The sequence below is a fragment of the Capra hircus genome, chromosome 14, assembly GCF_001704415.2.
Source record: "Capra hircus breed San Clemente chromosome 14, ASM170441v1, whole genome shotgun sequence".
NCBI classification, from domain to species: Eukaryota; Metazoa; Chordata; class Mammalia; order Artiodactyla; family Bovidae; genus Capra; species Capra hircus.
This window is the reverse complement of record NC_030821.1, coordinates 49,768,486-49,780,257: the sequence shown is the minus strand read 5'-3', so window position 1 is coordinate 49,780,257 and position 11,772 is coordinate 49,768,486.

The window sequence follows — 11,772 nt, the reverse complement described above, 5'->3', positions numbered from 1 at the left end:
GTTGTTGTTGTATTTCTTGACTTTATAAGTCTGTTTAACACTTGTTGTAAAGCTGGTTTGGTGGTATTGAATTCTCTTAACTTTTGCTTGTCTGAAAAGCCTTTTAGTTCTCCATCAATTTTGAATGAGATCCTTGCCAGGTACAGTAATCTTGGTTGTAGATTTTTCCCTTTCAGTACTTTAAATATAGCCTGCCATTCCCTTCTGGCCTGCAGAGTTTCTGCTGAAAGTTCAGCTGTTAAGCGTATGGAGTTTCCCTTGTATGTTACTTGTTGCTTCTCCCTTGCTGCTTTTAATATTCTTTCTTTGTGTTTAGTCTTTGTTAGTTTGATTAATATGGGTGTTCCTCCTTGTCTTTATCCTGTATGGGACTCTCTGTGCCTCTTGGACTTGATTGACTATTTCCTTTTCCATGTTGGGGAAATTTTTAACTATAATCGCTTCAAAAAATTTCTCATACCCTTTCCTTTTCTCTTCTTCTGGGACCCCTATAATTCAGGTGTTGGTGCATTTTATATTGTCCCAGAGGTCTCTGAGATTGTCCTCAGCTCTTTTCATTCTTTTTACTTTATTCTGCTCTTCAGGAGTTATTTTCACCATTTTATCTTCCAGCTCACTCATTTGTTCTTCTGCTTCAGGTATTCTGCTGTTGATTCCTTCTAGAGTATTTTTAATTTCAGTAATTGTGTTGTTTGTCTCTGTATGTTTATTCTTTAATTCCTCTAGGTGTTTTTTATTTGATTCTTACATTTTCTCCATTTTGTTTTCAAGGTTTTTGATCATCTTTACTATCATTATTCTGAATTCTTTTTCTTGTAGTTTGCCTATTTCCTCTTCATTTGTTTGGACGTCTGTGTTTCTAGTTTGTTCCTTCATTTGTGTAGTATTTCTCTGCATTTTCATTATTATTTTTTAACTTATTGTGTTTGAGGTCTCCTTTCCCCAGACTTCAAGGTTGAATTCTTTCTTCTTTTTGGTTTCTGCCCTCCTAAGGTTTGTCCAGTGGTTTGTGTAAGTTTCATATAGCATGACATTTGTGCTGAGTTTTTGTTTGTTTGATTTTTCTCTGATGGGCAAGGCTGAGTGAGGTGGTAATCCTGTCTGCTGATTATTTGGTTTGTATTTTTGCTTTGTTTCTTGTTTAGATGAGGTGTCCTGCACAGGGTGCTACTGGTGGTTGGGTGATGCCGGGGCTTGTATTCAAGTGGTTTCCTTTGGGTGAGTTCTCACTATCTGATACTCCCTAGGGTTAGTTCTCTGGTGGTCTAGGGTCTTGAAGTCAGGGCTCCCACTCCAAAGGCTCAGGGCTTGATCTCCTGGGAAGAAGGGACCTAGGAGGGATAGAGCTAGGAGGCTGTGGCTGAGCAGTGAGTTTTTATTCAGGTTCTAAGGGCAGTGCTATGTGTGAGGCCCTGGGATGAACAAAGGCCTCATAGAGCTGAGGACTGGGCAATAGTCCGTGAGAAGATCACAGTCCAAAATTAAGCATCTATTGCTCCTCTCAGCATCCCAGAAGTCTCTCTTCACTAGTTTCCCAGCTTGGATGTGGGGTTACCAGGATTTGAACTGCTGTCTCTTCTAACTCCAGCTCTTAGGCTCTGACAATGACTAGAAGAGCATAAAGTGGGGATTACCAAGGCTTCTGTTGTGGTTCTCACTCTATCGCCTTGAGAGGTTGGACCAGTACTCAACATCTCCAGCCTCTAGTTTCTTTGGATCTTTTCTTTTTTTCCTTTTCCTTTGCACTTCATCTAGTTTCACTTGCTTATAGGATGTGGCATGCAGTGACCTTCTACCCTATGCTCAGACCATGTTACAGATGTCAAGGGCCAGTCTGGACCACGCAGTTAGGGCATGTGCCAAAGCTGTGAGTTAAGTTTTATTTGGGGCAAAATCAAGAGTGCAGACTGGGAGACAGCACCTCAGATAGCTCTGAGAAACTGCTCCAAAGAAGCAGGGGGATGGTCAGTATACATGAGATTTTGGTGAAGAGGGGATACATGCAGTCAAGCACATATTTTTCCAGGTTTCTGCTATTCTTGTGAAGCTTTTGCTAGCCATGAGAAACAAATGTCACCATGAAGGATTTTAGTGCTTTTCTATATACGAAGAGATTTAAGAATTGGGCTCATAAAAATCAGCTCCTGAAAATATCTAACTATCTGAAGAGAAGACCTATCTTGCCAGTTCCTGCCCCCACCAGCACAGAGTACTTCATTTCTGCTTTCCACCCTGAACCCCTTTCAAGGTGTGTTGAAGGTCAGCCACTGCAACAGCACATGATTTGATCCTTGTAGATGGAAAGTGCCAATTTGTAGTTGACTGTATGTACTTAAATCTACTAAAATTAATAAGGAAACAATTTCATATACAAGGAGATTTTATTAAATGGTTTAAGGAGTGGCAGGCACATTTTGTTAAGAAAGCGATTTTGTCCTGAAACAGTAAAAGTTGAAGTGTTAGACTCTCAGTCAACTCTTTGTGACCCCTGCTGATTATTTCTAAATGGCATATTAAATAAACTGTACTGCCTTATTCTCATCATCTGTAAAACAGAGATTAAAATGTGATTCAATGCAGACAAACTCATATAGATGTTATGAGGGTTTTTAAAAATGCTTAGGACACAAGACACTGCCTGGCATATAGTACTTACTTAACAAAAGGTAGCACTATTTTTCCCCATAATTTTTTCATAAACACATCCTTGCCTTAGCTCACATTCATGCTTTGTATTTCTGATAATCTTCTGATGTTCAAGACTGGAATGTACAGTCCCATCAGCCTGGAGTACTGGCCCTCAGTCTGTTGCTGCTACTGATCTTTCTTAATGCACTTCAGACCTGTTACCCTTCTGCTGACAAAGCTTTATAGCTTGGCCACTACCCGAGACTGAAGTCCAAACTTAGCATGGCAAAGTATTTCCCTGAGTCCTCCCCTGCCACTCCCTCTATACAGCCCACATACTACCAAACTCAACTCTTGCTTCTCTCTGTTCAGTAAATCACTTTTTGGGGCCTTTGCTCCCCAACTCATCTTTATTGTGCAAGTCTCCCCTGCCTTTCACAACTAAGTTAAGTTTCCCATTTCTCTACTCCAGTATAACCTCGTATATGTAGGCGGCTCTGAAAACAAGAAAAATGAGTGTTTGAGAGTTAACCTAATTACTGAGGTCAACATGCCAAAGACACTTTTAGAGGTAATGTTTCGCCAACCAGAATCATAAAGAACTACAGCAGCGGTTCTCATCCCCAGAGGAGCATATAAAAGAACTTGTTGGATTTTTTTTGTCATAACACTGATTGAACTGTACAGTCACTTCTGCTATAATGCTTCTTTTGAAACCATAAATTCCGAGAAATATATTAGGAAATAATTTTAGCATAAGGTGAACTTAACATTTGCTTTTTTCTAAAATTTCATCAGAGTGAAAATTATGATAATGCAAGTAACTGCATCAAGATGAACCAGATGCATGGAAATACACAACACACACACACACTCAAACATCCTCTAGTACCTCAATTTACCATGTATGTTATTCTACACAAGTTATGTTTTGTTGTCCTTTTGCATTTGTGAATATTTCAACAGAAGGACTGATGTTGAAGCTGAAATGCCAATACTTTGGCCACCTGATGCAAAGAACTGACTCACTGAAAAAGACCCTGATGCTGGGCAAGATTGGAGACAGGAGGAGAAGGGTACAACAGAGGATGAGATGGTTGCACGGTATCACCGACTCAATGGACATGAGTTTGAGTAAACCCCGGGAGTTGGTGATGGACAGGGAGGCCTGGTATGCTGCAGTCCATGGGGGTCACAGAGAGTTGTACATGACTGAGCAACTGAACTGAACTGAACTGATACAACACAAATCAAACACTTTTTCAGCATCACAAATCTTTTTAAGCATCCTGGCTCAAAACTCCAAGGTGGCTCAGATGGTAAAGAATCTGCCTGCAAGGCAGGAGACCTGGGTTTGATTCTCCAAGAAAAGAATGACAGCCCACTCCAGTATTCTCACCTAGAGAAACCCATGGACAGAGGGGGTGGGCTACAGTCTATAGCGGCTCAGAGTCAGACACGACTGAGCAACTAACACTTTCACTTTCTTTTCAAAACTCCAAGTAGTACTTACAAAAAAAGGAAACACTTGAAGGTCCTCGTGGAAATTGTCAACTATCCTCTTGGTGCTAGTAGTGTCAGGTTTAGTGGTTTCCAGTAACACTATGATTTCCAGCATCTTCAGTTGCCAGGCGAAGCTATGGATGCAGATGAGAAAGTTGGAAAAGAATTTTAAGCAATAATTCCTAACTTAATTGAAGAAGAAGGTTATACATTGGATCAAAATTTCAATTTTGATGAAATAAACATGTTATAAACATGTGCCCTGAAGGGTCTGAATCTCAAATGTAAAAACATACTCTGGGATTAAAAGCTGAACGAGATCTCCAGAAGGTTAATGAGCCATATCTCTCTGCGTCTGATGCTACAGATCAGAAAACCTGCCTCCTAGTACCTCAGAATCACTTTCAAGTTTCATCCCTTCCCATTCCCACTTCCCCGGATAAACTCCAGGTCTTTTGCAAGATAAAGTGCCATATTTATTCAGATTTTATACACTTATTATCACTGGATATATAGAAAATTTGGCTTCCCTTGTGGCTCAGCTGGTAAATAATCCACCTGCAATGTGGGAGACCTGGGTTTGATCCCTGGGTTGGGAAGATACCCTGGAGAAGGGAAAGGCTACCCACTCCAGTATTCTGCCCTGGAGAATTCCATGGACTGTATAGTCCATGGGGTCTCAAAGAGTTGGACATGACTGAGCAAATTTCACTCATATAGAAAATTGTACTACCCTTTCTTATTATGTTTCTCTCTTGTTTTAAACATGTTGATGACAAAATTTAGCCCATTTTCCCCATAATAAGCTCTGTGGCTCTTAATTCATATTTTTAAAGGAGTGTGTATATCATGTTACAGCAGAGCTGACTGTACCATTGATATCTGGTGTGTGGATGCTAGGAAGGGTAGATGATGCCTCACGTGGGAAAACCCCCAAATTCTTGTGTTGGACATTAGTTCCTATGTCCCTAGTGGCATAAGCATGCATTTAAAAAACTATATATAATTACTGGAGTTGAGAGCCCAGTTCAATTTCACAGATAGACTGAAAAGGTTTTTGTGCTAAATGGCTCTAGTTGTGTCTGACTCTTTGTGACTCCATGGACTGTAGCCCACAAGTCTCCTCCATCTATTGGATTCTCCAGGCAAGAATACTGGAGTGGGTTGCCATTTCCTTCTCCAAAAGGTTTTCGAGTAGCTTATTGTTAAATATGTACTAAATTTTCAAGAAATGGCATTACCTCGTAAATTAAGAAGGAATTTTTTTTCCCCAAGATTTTTTTATCATCTGGGGACAGTGGTCTCTTGGTGGCAATGCCAGTTAGGATTGTTTAGTTGCCAAAAAAGAATACACACACAAATGTGATAAAGAAAAATCCCCGCTATCATCTGTCATTTCCTGTAAGTGTCATTTTTATAGGGATTCCACCTACTTCTGCAAAGACCTAATTACTTCATTATAACTTCTACTGTAGTCATTCTATGAAAATACATATTATAAATGAAATTTATAATATGTTAGAAATACATTTTGTAAATGAAATTCCTTTAATAGATTAAAGAGTATCATGTTATAGTAACTGCTTTTATTTTCTGTATTCTAGTGTTTTGAAATCTGCAGTCTTGCCAGTCCTTTTAGGACTGCCCTCCTCTTATTGTTGTTGATAATGTTTTGAATTCCCATTATATTTGCATAGCTATAGTCTGCTCTATTCAGTGGCAGATTCTTGAAGTGGGATTTTACTTTCTTTAGACTTAAATAAACATAATGTTGACAGAGAGATAAGCACAATGAAGGTGCTGAATGAGAAATTTATATAAAGCTATAAGGTTATCAATCATTAACATTTTTCATTGTTTGGGAAGCAGAATAAAGTACTGAATATGAACTTGAACTCCAAGCTTAGTTGGTTCTGAGATCAAGATCCCTGCTTTGCTGCTTGTAGGCTGTATGTTCTTGATGATGTTCTTTAATCCTTAGTTCAGTTCAGTTCAGTCACTCAGTCATGTCCGACTCTTTGTGACCCTATGGACTGTAGCACTCCAGGCCTCTCTGTCCATCACCAACTCCCGGAGTTTATTCAAACTCATGTCCATTGAGTTGGTGATGCCATCCAATCATCTCATCCTCTGTCGTCCCCTTCTCCTCCCACCTTCAACTGAATTAATTAAGGATTAAATACTAATCTGTATTAGTAAACTGAGAATAAACATAGTATTTACATTAGAAGGTCCATAATTATTTATACATAGTAAGTATTAATGAAAGACATGGTTCCCTAAGCCCTTGGTAAATTTAATTTCCATTACTATTATTATTTCTGTTTTGATTATTGTTTTTAATCTTTTTATTCCCATCTAATAAGCTGAATTAGAATTAATAAGCTGAATTGCTTGTGCCTGTCATGAAAGTTGTTTGATTCCCTTAACTTTGGTGTATGTATAATGCAGAAAGTAAGACTCTAATCTTTAAATCTTGAATTTAGCATGTCAGATATTTAAGAATAATTCCAGACTGTTTTACCTCTACCAGACTCTCTCAGTTCCCATCTTTGGGAAAAAAATGGCTTCTCTTCACATGAGAATGCGTTAATGGAAGAAATTTTGTCTACATCATCTTGATAGTTTTGACTGAAAGGGTTAACCATATGGATAATGAAGGACAATATCATGTTATGATTTTATATTATCCTAAATTGAAAAACATCAAGTACGACTTTCAGAGAAAAATTAATGAATGGAAGAGTCAAATGATTCTTGCAAAGGTAAATCATGTAGCTAACATTACTTATAAGTGCTTTCCTCCAGATTCTAGCCCTTTGGTTTTTTCGCTTATTTTCTCCTTTTGGTTCTGAGGTCTTAAACCACAGGAACAAATAAACTCCTTAAATTTCCAATGATAGGATTACTTATAATTTAGAGACCAGTGTAATAAGCAGGACGAAGCCTTACTAAAACTAACAAAAATTTACCCACCGAGAACATGACTCTGGAACTTGTAGTTTCATGTATTCACTGAAAGAACACCCATTAAACTCACTAATTTTGATTTCTTCCACTGTCCTCAATTTCAGTGCCAACTTCCCTCTATTATGTGCATTAAAGTTGAATGTAGGCTCCATAAAAAGTTTATAGAGTTTAATGCTAACATTTCATGGTGATGATGCAAATCAATTCCAAAAAAAAAATCATTATGTTGGGAACACAATAGTCAGCACAAGCACAATCCAGTAATTTGCAAGCAATGTTGGCTAGTTTCCAGAGAGGAGCACTGAGAGAGACTGGTGGGAATCTTCACAGCTAAGTAATCATTGGTCTTTCCAGTTATTGATTTTCAAATACTGCAATATATTGCAGAAGTATCCCCAGGTAAAGTAGAGGTGAAAAGGGCCTCAAAACAAGGAGAAAGATAGACTAGTCACCTCTATAACATTCAATAAAACATTTGTTCAATGAGAAGAATCATGGCCACGTGACTTTGAAAAAACCCACCACATTGTTAAGGCTTTTGGTGATTTTCTCATATCTGGGACGTTTGTGATTAAACCAACTAATCTAGTTATATGTTTCTTTTTCAACAGTCTTTTATTGCTTGTTTGTTTTTATTCTTAAGCAATCATGTGTGTATGATCTATTCTTTAATAAGAGGTAATAGATTAAATGGAACCATTTATGATGATTGCTTCTTTGACAAATGTAATTTAACCTTTTTGGTTCTTTGAGATTCCATTGCATTCAGTTACTTTAAAAATATTTTCACGTGTAACTATATATGTGACTTTATAATGCATTTCATTTGGAAAATGAGGCATCACCTAAAATAATACCTTCTTTTAAAATTTCCAGAATAGTACATGATATATGTTTAAGCATGCATTCATTTCAACTCAGTTCCAGAACCTTGCTACACACTCAGCCCTATACTAGGTGCTACAGGGAATACAGAAGAATTCCATTGTAGATGGTGTATGTTTACTATGCAATCAGAGCATGAACAGTTATGTTAGTTGCTAGTGAACAAAATCATGCACCATGGGACTAGATGTTAATTTTTAAAAATCGAATTTGGGATATTAATAAATGATAGATCAGCTATTCTTGCTTAAGGAATAAGAATGAACAGAATAAGCAAATTTTAAAAGACAAATGAACTGGGATACTATGAGGAAACTACATGAAACAAGAAATAATCAAGAATCCAATCTTCAACCTGAGTCTTCAGAAGAGGGCTCGTTAATGCTTCAGTAACAATTTATAAGATAGCTTTTTAAAAAATGATGTAACAAATAGTAGTGTCAAGAAAGTTGCTGAAAAGCAATGGCATCTGAAAATATTTGCTTAGCTAATATTTGACTGTAGCCATGAAATTAAAAGATGCTTACTCCTTGGAAGAAAAGTTATGACCAACCTAGATAGTATATTCAAAAGCAGAGACATTACTTTGCCAACTAAGGTCCGTCTAGTCAAGGCTATGGTTTTTCCTGTGGTCATGTATGGATGTAAGAGTTGGACTGTGAAGAAGGCTGAGCACTGAAGAATTGATGCTTTTGAAGTGTGGTGTTGGAGAAGACTCTTGAGAGTCCCTTGGACTGCAAGGAGATCCAACCAGTCCATTCTGAAGGAGATCAGCCCTGGGATTTCTTTGGAAGGACTGATGCTAAAGCTGAAGCTCCAGTACTTTGGCCACCTCATGCGAAGAGTTGACTCATTGGAAAAGACTCTGATACTGGGAGGGATTGGGGGCAGGAGGAGAAGGGGACGACAGAGGATGAGATGGCTGGATGGCATCACTGACTTGATGGACATGAGTCTGAGTGAACTCCAGGAGTTGGTGATGGATAGGGAGGCCTGGCGTGCTGCAATTCATGGGGTCACAAAGAGTCGAACATGACTGAGTGACTGAACTGAACTGAATATTTATTTTTAGAAAACTGAAAGGATTGAATTTGTAAATCTAAGAAAAAATGGGGATATTTAATCTTTATGTTAACCCCTAAAGATGAGTTTTGATTCATTTACAAGGAGCTAGTACAGGACTTGGAGAAGGCAATGGCAACCCACTCTAGTACTCTTGCCTGGAAAATCCCATGGATGGAGGAGCCTGGTAGGCTGCAGTCCATGGGGTCGCTAAGAGTCGGAAACGACTGAACGACTTCACTTTCACTTTTCACTTTCATGCATTGGAGAAGGAAATGGCAACCCACTCCAGTGTTCTTGCCTGGAGAATCCTGGGGATGGCGGAGCCTGGTGGGGTGCTGTCTATGGGGTCGCACAGAGTCGGGCATGACTGGAGCGACTTAGCAGCAGCAGCAGCAGTACAGAACTGGCCTGTCAGGGAGGTCCATAAGACCCTGGGTTTCTACAGATGTGCATGAAGTGGTGGTCTTGACGGGGGTGGGGGGTGGGGGAAGGGGAGTCAGTCATCTTCTGGGGCACCTGGCAGCAGACAGCAGGATTAATTTCTGGAAAGATCTAAGTAGAAAAAGTAGAAAGACCTTATTTCCCAGAAGACTAGAGTACCTCCCGAGCACCACAATATAGATTCATGTGCTCAGAGAACAGAAATTTAAGAGGAAAGTTGAGAATCAAATAGACATGTGTTCCAATCTAGACATGTGATTTGGAGATGTTACTATACCTATCTATAGTTATCTAGGCAGTCAAATATAGAAAAATACAATTCGTATTTTGTGTGATACTTTTGAGAATTTAATACAGGGCTTTGCATGCTGTGTGCTCAGTTGCTCAGTCGTGTCTGACTCTTTGTGGCCCCCTTGGCTTTAGCCCAACAGGCTCCTCTGTCCCTGGGATTTCCCAGGCAAGATTAATGGAGTGGGTTGCCATTTCCTCCTCCAGGGAATTTTCTGATCCAAGGATTGAACCCAGGTCTCCTGTATCTTCTGCATTGACAGGTGGATTCTTTACCACTGAGCCACCTGTGAAGCCCACAATACAGTGCTTGGCATATGATAGATGTTCCCCACTCCCCACACACACACCAAATGCAGTTTGTATACTAAAGGTGGCCTGCTATTGCACTGCTGCTGCTGCTGCTGCTGCTGCTAAGTCGCTTCAGTCGTGTCCAACTCTGTGCGACCCCATAGACGGCAGCCCACCAGGCTCCCCTGTCCCTGGGATTCTCCAGGCAAGAACACTGGAGTGGGTTGCCATTTCCTTCTCCAGTGCATGAAAGTGAAAAGTGAAAGTGAAGGCACTCAGTCGTGTCCGACTCCTCGCAACCCCATGGACTGCAGCCTACCAGGCTCCTCTGCCCATGGGATTTCCAGGCAAGAGTACTGGAATGGGTTGCCGTTGCCTTCTCTGATTGCACTGATAGAACTAAGCAAAACATCAAAGACAACTGTTAGGACAAAGGTAAATGTGGCAGGGGAGTGTTAAGGGCTCTAAAGAGGAAGAAGAAAGGGGAAGACCTGGTGAGCATAGCAGGTGACCACAGGAGCCACTAGGTTCTGGGTGAAAGAGATATAAGGGTTTCATGACTGCCTTCAAATCATTAAGAATTGTATTTGGATGAATATGTCTGCCTTTATTCCTCTCCTGGGGAGAGGAAATTGGCTTCTCAAAGGAATATGCAACTTAAATATAGAGGAAATGCTGGGAGAGCATTTCCTTTCTTCTTCATGGTCGAGCACTGTGGTGGAAGGCCAGCACATTGTCTTATTTTTATGGGGCTTCTTTCCTGACACAGCCAGCTCATTTTTGTAAAATGAACGTGGCCATGTTCATGGCTATTGAGTGTAAACTTGGGCTTCTTTACACAAGAAATGCAATCTGCTAAAGATGATGTGACTGAAATGAAGAGAAACTTTGGCATTTATGGAAGAAAGATCATCTGAGATTCAAAATCTGTGTTTCCATCTCATAGTAATGGTACTACTGAATCTTTTTTTTTTTTAATCAAATTTTAAATTGTTTGCTTTCATGAGTACATGCATTCTTGCCAGGCAAAACTACTTTAATTTGGTGAACTCAGGCCTGGAATGTATTTTGCTTCTAAATTTATTACTCTTCTCAGATTTATTGAGTTCAAGAGGTTGTAAAGGGGATGCCTCTTAGAAGGTGAAGATGTTATTTACTTGGACCAACTTCAAATGCTTTTGGAAGGAGCTGGGTGTCAATAAATAAAAGTATAGTTACACTGACTTCAATTTGATAGAAATTTGATTCTGATACTTCAACCTGCATTTTCCAGCTCATTACCTCACTCCTCAGCTGTAATTCTACAGAAATTTTCCATTAAGGGCAGAGCATGTTAATTTTATCTTTGGACTAATATATAAACTTTACTAAAGTATTTCAACATTCAAAAAACTAAGATCATAGCATGCAGATCCATCACTTCATGGAAAATAGTTGGAGAAACAATGGAAACAGTAACAGGCTTTCTTTTCTTGGGCTCTAAAATCATTGCAGATGACAGCTGCAGCCATGAAATTAAAAGACACTTGCCCCTTGGAAGAAAAGCTATGACAAACCTAGACAGCATATTAAAAAGCAGAGACATTATTTTGCCAACAAAGGTCCATTTAGTCAAAGCTATGGTTTTTCCAGTAGTCATATATGGATGTGAGAGTTGGACTATAAAAAAAGCTGAGCGCCAAAGAATTGATGGTTTTAACT